The following is an 8,753-nucleotide window of genomic DNA, read 5'->3' as shown; positions in this document are numbered from 1 at the left end:
CTTGTTTTAATGTCCTCCTCCTGGTGCTGTAGAGACACTGGCTTCCATTTTCTTTGCTCCACCAGCATGCAGGGCTCGGCCAGGCTATTCTGGTCACTTCCTTTGGACAGTTCCTTGAATTGTTTCCATGCCATTGTATGATTCACTGAGCCCAGCTTCCTTTCCCCTCTTAGGCAGCTGGGAAAATCAGGCCCCCTTCATATTTTCCTTTGTTGAACTGCTGTATCCTGAAGTCATTCATGCCTCGCTGGGCAGGGGCGCTGTGAGCTGGGGGCCCAGCATCCAGCTCTCCCAGGCCCCAGAGATGTTCCTGGATGGGTGGAAAGCCGTCCTGGGCGGAGGCTGGGGTACCTGGGGTGAGGAGGTTTTTCCACTCAGTTTCAAGGTCTCATTGGGTGAGTGTGGGACCCACACCCTGTCATACAGCTGGAGGTACGACTCCTATTCAAGACGATGAGAGCTTTGTCCAAATATGTAAACACAGATTTTGGCTGGTGGTTTAAAAGATGGAAGCTTAAGTAGTGTTTTGCAAAGAGGCTGGAAACTCAACGGAGGATGCACGTAGCTATGAAGGGCATTCACAGGACTCGGGGGGCGGGTCTGTTCAGACTCAGGTGCAGCCAGGAGGGGCTAGGCTACAACTCTGGGCTGGCAGTCCTTGCCTCATGGAGCCCGATTCTCCTGGGGCCTCGACAGCTTCCCAGGATTGAGAGAGAGCTGAAGAACTCTTCTGAGAACTGGTCTCAGAAATCAAAGACTGTTCGGATCAAGGCAACCACTGTAGCTCTTCTGACTGAGGCAGGAACTGAGTGGGAGGTGAGGGGGGGAGTGACGACCCAGAACATCCTCCCACCTGCCAGCCTGTCATTCCTGAAGCGCCTGGTACCTGCTCAGGGTTCTGAGGGGCAGGGAAAGGGGGCGATCCTCTGGAAGGGCTTATACCTCTTAGTTAGAAGATGGGGGAGAAAGTGGAGCCCCACAAACAATGAGAGCAATGGCTTCACCTCCGTCCTGTCTCCTCCTTGCCGCCTTCCAGCCAGTAACCCCTGTTATTCCTGACACTGACAGTCACAGCAGTGAGAGGCGTCGCTGACTGCATCTTGATTAGGTGTCAGCCGCTGTGCGGACCACTCTGCACCTGTTATCTCCTTTAACCACTACATTAACCCGGTGAGTGATGTGTTTTATTATTATTCCCATTTTATAGTGAGGAGACTGAAGGCTTAGAGGGAGGTTATTGGCCCAAGGTCACAACTGAGCTGAAATCTGAGGCCACATTTAAAACCTCCGAGGCTGCTCTCCCAACCGTTATCCGAACTTGTTTCTCTGAACCCCCCTGTGGGATGGGGTGCTCTGAGATTCTTGTGTCCTGGTAATGTCCTCCCAGAACATACTAGAAACTAGACCGTATGCCAGCTTCATTACCAGGTTCGGCCAAGCCAGGGATGAGAGGAAGAACAGAACCTCCCCAGCCCTGCCCCAGAGACACCCCGGCCTGCAGGTTTCCCAGGAGAAGCAGCCCAGAGTGTTTGGTGGGCTCTGGGATCTGCCCTGTATCTGTCCCCGTCTCTCCACGCTCTGCCTCCACTCTGGGGTCGTGGTTTGCATCCCGCTCACTCACCCATCTGACCCTTTCAGGCAGACGGCCCTGCTGGATGGATGGTCGGCCTGGCTTTCTGTTTCGCTTTGGCCCTTGGACTCTGAGCTCAGGCTCTGTGCCTCAGTTTCCTACCCTGCAGCTTGCTCTTTGAGGGGGTCATGGACCCCAGCTCCACACTCTCCTCCACTTTCCTTGGTGCCTGAGTCTCTCACTGATCCAGCTGGAGTGTGATTCCTCCTCCTCACGGTGGCAGCACAAATCCAGCCACTGTCAGTCCCCTCCATTAATTGCCCAGTGTTAATCAATCATCATGGTTGGCAGCTCCCAGCATAGAAGATAAGAGAGGGGCAGGTCGGCATGTGTCTACACATCCACCATTGCGAACATTGTATGGGAAACTTCGCGAAAATTATTTACCTCTCTGTGTTCCCATTTCCTTCCCTGCACAGCGGGGGTGATAATAATAGTTCTCAGCCCTTGGAGCTGTTTTGAGGATTAGATGAGCTGACATATGCAAAGTGCTCAGAACAGTGCTTGGCAGAGAGTAATCCCTCTCGATGCGTTAGCTCTTCATATTATTGTACATACATGACTTCGCTTCTTCGGGGGTCCTGATCTGTGGTCACTAAGCCACGGATGGCCGGATCACAGAACCATAATAAACCAACTCTGTCCTGTGGTTCCAACCACATTAGCCACCCGTCAGATGCATAGTGTGGGGTGCTTGGCAATTAGCCCCAGCTAACCCTTAATTCCAGGTGACCCAGAGTTACTAGACAGTGTCCAGGGGTCTGACCTAGTTAAGTGTACCTCTAAAGGTGGGAAGGAACTTTGAGCAAAGAGGTAGTCTGGTCTTTGAAATTCCCAAAATTCTCTGTGTAGCTTCAGACACATCACACAACACTTCCACCCACCCACTCAACATGATCGTGTCCAGATGGCCTCATGACTGCCCGGGATTTCTAACGAACTGTGTGAGAACGTATGTTAAAAATCAGAAAAAACAATCCCTGCTTTCAACAGTCTAGTACGTGGACCACAAAATAACAGTCAATTCCAAAGCAAGTAGTCAGCAATATAGACGGAAGAATGAGCAATGCGTGATGAGCAACCACTTAGCTAACTTGATGTGACAAACCCAGTGGAGCTGCGATGGCCTGGGTGGGGGGCCTGTTTGAGCCCACTCTTTGGTTTGTATCATCTGTTGTCTTTGCTGGATTGGCTCGGGGTCTGCGCGTGAAGGGGGGCATTCCTGGAAGTCTGGCCTTCCTGCCATGGGATTTGCGTAGTGGCTCTGAGCTCAGGAAAGACCTGGGTGGGACGGGCTGCTGGTGCTTCCCCGCACGTGCAGCCATCCTGCGCTGGTTTCCTTAAGCCTTCCACTCTGACGCTGCTGGTGAGCTGTCCAGAGAGCCGAGTAAATAAACAGCCGGCCCGCCGGGGGGACGAGAAGTTCCTGTCCCTCTGCAGTGAAGGAAAGAGCGACACTCTCCTAGCCGTCAGCACCGCCTCTCAACCCGGGAAAAATGAAGGAAAGCTTTGTTGGAACGTTCTAACAGCTAAGCTAATGTGTACACGCACACCAAGACAGTGTGCACTGTCAGCTGACCTTGACATTTTTGAGGGTCATCTGTCTCATAAGCCACATGGACTCTTGGACAGCAGTCACTGTTGCTACAGAGTTGTGTCTGGGGACAGGTTCCCAGGCAGCCTACTGCACGCTGGGTTTTGAGATGCGGTGACGGCTTTGTTGTGTGTGCCTGTGCACATGTGTGCGTCCATCAGAGCTGTTCAGGGAGCTGAGGCCAGGCCTGGGGTGTGAGGCACCATATTCTCAGACTGACAGCTGTGCCTCGCTTGCTTTTACCAACAGGTGAAAATGACCATGTGTCCATGTTGTTTGAGGACCCGTGAGAAAAGCTTTGTGGCAGCACTTTGAGAACAGCACAGCAGTGTTTACAAAGTACAGTATTTGGAAGTTGGGGTGTCAAAACCAGACCCAACTAGCAGGAATCCTGATCTGAAAAACCAGCTATGTACCAGCAGGGACGTTTCCCTCAAAACATGGACATGGAGCGCGTGGTCCCTGGTACTGTGCTCAGCACCTCTCCCGGCTGCAGAAAGGTTAGGACCCGCTGATTCAGCGAAACCGGGAGCCAGCGAATCTGTTTTGGTGACTGTCTTTCCTGATGTGCTCTGCTCCCATCTGGGCTCTCATTTTTTCCTTCTCCTCCGTTAAGACCTTCTCTTGGGGAGAGCCTGATGAACTAATTTCCCCACGATGTCAATTACTGATAAAGCTTGAGGCGTCATGCTCTCTGAGATAATGGTTTCTTAAGAGGGAAGAAGGAAATGGGTCTTTAAGTGTGGAATGTCAGGCATCACTGAGTGAGGGGGGAGGGTGGGGATCTGATACACACACGTGCATACACACACATGCGTGCACGCACAACCACGCCCGCAATGGCATGCAGCGTGCAAAGCCATGTGGCTCTCTGGAAAGGGCAGCGCTGGCTCTTCTCGTAGTAGGAGAAAAGAAAGCAGACGTTGTCATTTTCCTTCCAGATCCTTACTGAGGGTCTGCCACACACAGGCACTGTCCTGGGTGCTCCCTCGTTTCGCCTGCTGAACCAGAGACTTGTTGAGGCTTATGTCTTAGACACAGCAGCTCCTCAGCACGCGGGCTGGAGGGAGGAGAGTGAATTTCGCAGGAAGCCCCGAGGTGAGGTGAGGCCCACTCTGATAGCCCAGCACTCCCGGGGTACGCGCGGCCCCGGGTGGAGGCCAGGCCCCAGTGTGGTGCACTGTGGCCCTCCAGCCTTTGATTAAGCTTGCCCGTGGTTGGGTGCCCCGTGTCTCTCTGGTAATTTAGCCCACCTCCCAGCACCACGGCCTTGGGAGCACACATTCTTGAGTTGGAGAGAAGGCAGGCGGCTCGAGGCTGGTGTCAGGTTGCACAGCCATGGCAGGCAGGCGGGCTGGCTGTAGGACTGTTTGCTCTGTTCAGGCACTCTCCCCATGACTGCTGGGTGAGTAAAACATTCCATTTCTTCCCTCTCCTCTCTGTCCAGCCCTGCCAGAATTCCTGTCTGAATTCTTCTTCATTAATAGTGATGTGCTCTCCACCCGGAAGATCCTAAGAGCTCATTTCAGTGGATAATGATTGTTTTTGCAGGAGGGACCCCGATGGTTTTTCCATCTCTGTTTCCATAATATGTACTGAAACCCACACTTCATTGAAAGCAGATGGTGAACGCGTCCCTCGACGTGCATGAGGAGACGCCGGGCTGAGATGCCTCTGACTCTCTGCCTTCTGGGCAACCCTGGCAGAATGAGGACTGAGATGCTGGAGCCTGCAGGCGCAGAAACAAGGCAAGTCTGCATGGCTGGGATGAAGGAAAATAGAAACTGCGGGCGTGGGGGCCGCTAGGGTGGGTAGAGATTAAGAGAGAAGGAAAGAAAAAAGCCCATGAAAGAGATACACTCTGCACTCTCCAGGTCTCATTCCCACGCCCTGAGTCCGACAGTGCCAGATTCTCAGGGAAGCCTATGCCTCAGACAGCTGCCCCTCCAGAGGAAACTGGTGCTGAAGCCTCCGCCATAGAAACCCAGGCCTGACCCATAGGCTCACCTGCCCCGTGTGATGTAATGAGAAGCGTATTCTCCACTGTCTCTCTCCAGAGAACACAAACCTTATTTCTCTGTCAACAAAAAAGGCACAGAGAGGCTTGTTGCTCCCCACGCTGCCCCCAGAAAAAGTGTCACCACCAAAGCCCTGCCCAGAGCCCCAGGCCCTCAGGACAATTCCGTATTGTCCAAAGGTCCCCTGTAGTGGCCCCACAAGTCCCTGAGTCCCAAGGTTCCAGAACGCAGACCTGCTCATGCAGTAGACTCTTGGGTGACTTGCTCATCAGAAGCCACTGTAGCTGTGGATATGCTGGACATCCTGTACAGACGTGGCAAAGGCCCAGATCATTTAGGCTGTGGAGGACCCTGCATGACCTCGGTCCTGACCCCAAACTTCAGCACAACTCTCTGCTGGTCGAGAACCCTCCTCACCATGCCCCCAGGCTGTAGGGCCAAGAAGAGAGCATGCGCTGTGATAGCCCTTTCTCTATGCACCTGCACTGGGTGCACCAGCCTGAGCCTATGTGGAGACCTGGGCCTGTCCAGGGATGACCTGGTAAGGCAAGTCTTCCCAAAACTTTATTTTTTCTTCTTTTTGGTGAAGAAGATTGGCCCTGAGCTAACATTTGTACCAATCTTCCTTTATTTTGTATGTGGTATGCCACCACAGTGTGGCTTGATGAGCAGCGTGTAGGTCCATGCCCAAGATCCAAACCTGTGAACCTGGGCTGCTGAAGCAGAGTGTGCAAACTTAACCACTATGCCACAGGGCCAGCCCCTCAAAGCTTTTATTTTAATGAATCATTGAGGCACCTTCTGGGAGAAAACTCATACTAAGGGACAAGGGAGCCCAGCATAGCAGCTCTGACTCAGAGACAAAGGCAAGGGGAAGGTAGACAGTGATGTGAGCCATGGGATATGAGTTCAGCTTAGTGCTTGTGGTCAGTTTGCCTCAAGTCCATCTCCCTAGGGGCTCATGGCCGAGTCTCCCTGGGAGCAGAGGCTGGGAGGACACAGATCGAGCCCTTTCACGTGAGCTGCACAGCCTGGGCCCTCTTGGTGGACTCTAACACAGAGAGGTAGAGACGCCTTCCCCACGAGAGCAGGAGAGTGACGCTTTGGCATGTTGAAGGCTGCAATGACGGGGAGCCTGGAGGGAAGTGGGAGCCGAGAAGTGCAGCTCACCAGTGGGAAGTGGGGCAGAGAGGAGAAAGGGCCAGAAGCAGAAAAGGCAACCAACTGCCATCAAGAAACTTGAGAACACAGCGACTCGGTGGACCAGAAGCCACTGAGCAGCGCTGCCTCTAGGTAGGTGGGGGTGGAGGGGGCCTCGTGAAAAACAGGAGATTTGCAAGATGGCTCCAAAAATGCCAGGCAACAACACTAAGTGAATATAGGTCCCCAAAGCCACCCTGCGGTGCAAAGGGCTTCCTTCCAGAGAGTGAGCGTGTACAGGACCGCGGTGGTGGAAGATTTGCACACCCACCACATTCCTTTGTGTCAAGCACTAACGTTTTCACTTTCCAGACCATCTTAGATAGTCTGCCTTGCCCTGTCCTGTTAGGATCAAGTTATGGTTCCAGTTTAAACACCCTCGATTCAGGAAATCCAGCCTGAGGCCAGAGGTTTCATCCTTTACAGGGTCTCCGGATGACTGAGAATTCAGACTCCGAAGAGCAGGGAGCGTCAGAGAGGAGAACTGGGCGTGAAGCGGCTCAGGAAGTCTGGGCAGAGGCGTGGCTTGTGAGGAAGACGAGGAAGAGGGAAACGGAGGACCCCAAGCCCACCAGTGACGTTGTGATTTGTAATAAGACACACATATTTATTCTTCGTCCTCTTTCTGGCACAGAGCTCCTTAAACTCTGAGAAGTTCCTAAGTGATGAGAAGAATAAAGGTGTCTTGTTACACGTTAATGAAGTGACTTTCAGACAGCACCTAAGGAGGGGGGCTGGCTGCTAGTGGAGCCAACCATGTAAGCAGAGAGCTGGAACTCTCGGTCCCACCGCAGCCTCCCAGGAAGAGGAGAGGGGCTGGCGGTTGAGTTGCATCGTCAGTGGCCAATGATTAAATCAATCATGCTGTCATAACGAAGCTTCCATAAACCCCCAAAATGTCAGGATTTGGAGAGCTTCTGGGTTGGGGGACACGTGGAGACGCAGGTGGAGTGGCGCACCTGGAGGGGGCAGGAAGCTCTGCACCCCTTCCCCAGGCCTTACCCTGTGCTCCGCTTCCATCTGGCTGTGCCTGAGTTATAGCCTTGTATAATCAACCTGCAATCTAGTAAGTAAACAGCTTCTCTGAGTTCTGTGAGCCGCTCTAGCAAATTAGTCAAACCCAAGGAGGGGGTGGTTAGAACCTCCCACTTACAGCCCTTCGGTCAAACGTGCAGGCCACAGTCCAGACTTGCAACGGGCCCTGTGTGATCTGACGCTGTCTCCACGTAGACAGTGTCAGGACTGAGTTGAGTTGTAGGACACCCAGCTGGTGTCAGGGAATGACCTGGTGGTGTGGGGACCCTCCTCAACACACACATTGGAATAGGGTGCAGAACCCTTTACCATTCATGTTCTCAAGGGCTGGGACGTCTCCCACTTTCTCTGGAAAGCTTGGACGATCCCTTCCTCCTCAGAAGTCCTCCTTCACTCCCTGCCTGCCGTTCTGATTTGACTCTACACAGTGTGTCTTGTTCTGGTCCTCTTCCATGCCTCCCTCTTTGCCTCTGAGTAGGACCCTGAGTCGTCCCACGGAAACACCCAGTGTCCTGACGTGGAACACCGGCCTCTCCGGCACACGGCCCTCTGCGTGGATTGGATGAATTGGTTCAGAGAACTCAGCAAAGAGGGATTGCCTGGTTCGTTGACTGGTGTGTTTATCGTCTGAGGGCTGTGGCAAACACCTGCTCAGGGTGTCCCTAACCACTTCAGGTGGCAGTTCTGGGGGTTGAGAGGGAGCAGCCTCATCTGCTGGTCATCAGCCCTCCTCCCTTGGCATCTGGGGAGGCCCTCTGAGGGGCTAGGGGCACACACAGCCTCACCTTGCGTCTTGACCTTAAACTTAGACGTGTGGCGGAAGGGCTAGGTCCTGCGCTGATTGTTTCCGTTGATGCTGTTCTCTGATTCAGAGTGGCCTTGTTTGTAACCCCTGAAAACTTGTGACTTTTCACTCCTAAAAGAATAAAAATAATAGTAGCAACCATTGAGCAAATATATATGGTAATATATTCAATCACACACAGAATTCACAATATATAATTCCATAGCAAATGTATGAGATGGGCATGGTTATTATCCTCATTTTTCTGATGACTAGAGGACTAGAGAAGTTAAAAAGTTGTCTGAGTCTAAACAGCGAGCAGGTGGGAGAGCCAGGACTGCCCCGGCGCTCTCTGACTCTCAGGCCGGTGCTTCTGAGCGCCCTGAGGCTGGCAAAGGCTTGGAGCCCAGACGGTACTGCCAATACTTCCTGCCCCTGCCTGGACTCGGGAGCCTTACATGGTGGTGGGCCTGCAGGGCGATTAACCAAATG

General features: G+C 53.0%; 1 long non-coding RNA gene across 1 annotated transcript; it reads left to right on the top strand.

Annotated features, from left to right (window-relative positions):
• Positions 1-322: 322 nt before the first annotated feature.
• LOC123282100 (uncharacterized) lies at positions 323-8,444 on the top strand. Its single transcript, XR_011499236.1, has 4 exons — positions 323-1,170; positions 3,474-3,724; positions 4,776-4,972; positions 6,869-8,444. It is a non-coding gene; the product is annotated as an uncharacterized lncRNA (long non-coding RNA).
• The last annotated feature ends 309 nt before the right edge of the window (positions 8,445-8,753 follow it).

The sequence above is a fragment of the Equus asinus genome, chromosome 29, assembly GCF_041296235.1.
Source record: "Equus asinus isolate D_3611 breed Donkey chromosome 29, EquAss-T2T_v2, whole genome shotgun sequence".
Classification (NCBI taxonomy): Eukaryota; Metazoa; Chordata; class Mammalia; order Perissodactyla; family Equidae; genus Equus; species Equus asinus.
This window is presented reverse-complemented; position numbering and strand designations above follow the sequence as displayed.